Raw genomic sequence first — 1,810 nt, forward strand, 5'->3', positions numbered from 1 at the left:
TATTTCTAGTCCTTCCCAAGTACTTAAGTATATTTTTCATAGCTTCCAATGATCCTCCCCAGGATCAGTCTGAAATCTGCTTACAATGCCCAAGACATAAGCCACATCAAGTCTGGTACATAACATAGCATACATTATTGATCCTACAGTCGAAGCGTAAGGAATAGAACCCATTCTATTTCTCTCTTCAGATGTCTTAGGAGACATCTTCTTAGAGAGTTGTATGCCATGACCCATAGACAAGTAACCTCTCTTACTTTCCTCCATGTTGAACCTCTTCAACACAAGGTCTATGTACCTAGATTGGGACAAGCCAAGCATCCTCTTTGATCTATCTCTATAGATCTTTATACCAAGTATATAAGATGCTTCACCCAAGTCTTTGATGGAAGACTTTTGTGATAGCCATATCTTGACCGATTGTAACATCGGGATATCATTCTCAATGAGCAGTATGTCATCCACATACAAGATCAAGAAGATAATAGCACTCCCACTAGTCTTTTTGTACATACAAGGTTCATCCACATTTTTGATTAAGCCACACGATTTGACTGTCTCATCAAAATGGATGTTCCAACTTTTCGATACTTATTTTAATCTATAAATAGATCTATTCAGTTTGCATACCTTATTTGCTCTCCCACTAGAGATAAATCTCTCTGATTGAGTCATATAAACTTCTTCCTTAAAGTTTTTATTGAAGAAGGCAGTCCTGAAATCTATCTGTCAGATCTCATAGTCATGGTATGCAGCAATAAGAAACATAATCTGAATAGACTTGAGCATGACTACCGGTGAAAAAAAAATTTCATAATTAATGCCTTATTTTTGTCTGAAACCTTTTACTATCAGCCTGGCCTTATAGATCTCTACCTGGCCATCTGCTCCAATCTTTCTCTTAAAGACCCATTTGCAGCCTATTGGGGTCACACCCTCAAGCGCATCAACCAAAGTTCAAACTTAGTTGGTATATATAGAGTCCATTTTGGATTTTATGATATTGAGCCATTTATCAGAGTCACTACTCATGACAGCTTCTGAATAGATCGTGAGATCATCATTCTCAATGATGGAGGATGTGTTGTCATTCTCAATGATAAATCCATATCTGAGTGGTACATTATGCACTCTACTTGATCTTGTTGGGCCTTATGTAGTGCTCTCAAGGCTCAGGGGATCAAGACTAAGGTCAAGGTCCAAAGTCCATAAGGTGGTCATGGGGTTTTCAGGGCTAGTTGGGCCTTAGGATGAAAGACTATCAGCCTTTCGGATCTTGAGGTTCAGAAATTTTGAGTCTTGAGGGGCAAACTTATATTTGGGATAGGATTGAGTCTAAAATTATGATATTGGGTCAAGTCAAGGGTGTACATGGGCTTGGGTGAGCACAATCTTATATTGAGTTAGCCAGGAGAGCTTTTGGGTTGGATCACATTGACCCTGCATATAAAGATACATTATATTCTGACTCGATAAAATGAAATGAATACTAAATCATTTTCTCCCTAACCTTCTCTCTTTTTCTTCCTCTTTCTCTAGTCTTTTCCACATCCTAGTTTCAAGAAATCCTAGGGTTTCTTGACTGCCCACCCCAAAAAGAAAAGAAAGAAGGTGCTAGGGTTTCTAGCGCCCTCTTTGTGCACACCCCCCTTTTAGTGCACCCCCTCTTGGCTGCCCAAAAGGAGTTCCATGCCTCATCTTTTGGTTTTTGGAGGCTTCATCAAGAGTACTTTCAGATCCCAAAAGATGGATTTTAGATCTGATGGAGAAGGGGTTCAAATCACAAAAAAAAATCTTCCAACAAGATTTA

The sequence above is a fragment of the Elaeis guineensis genome, chromosome 15 (genome assembly GCF_000442705.2).
Source record: "Elaeis guineensis isolate ETL-2024a chromosome 15, EG11, whole genome shotgun sequence".
Lineage (NCBI taxonomy): Eukaryota > Viridiplantae > Streptophyta > Magnoliopsida > Arecales > Arecaceae > Elaeis > Elaeis guineensis.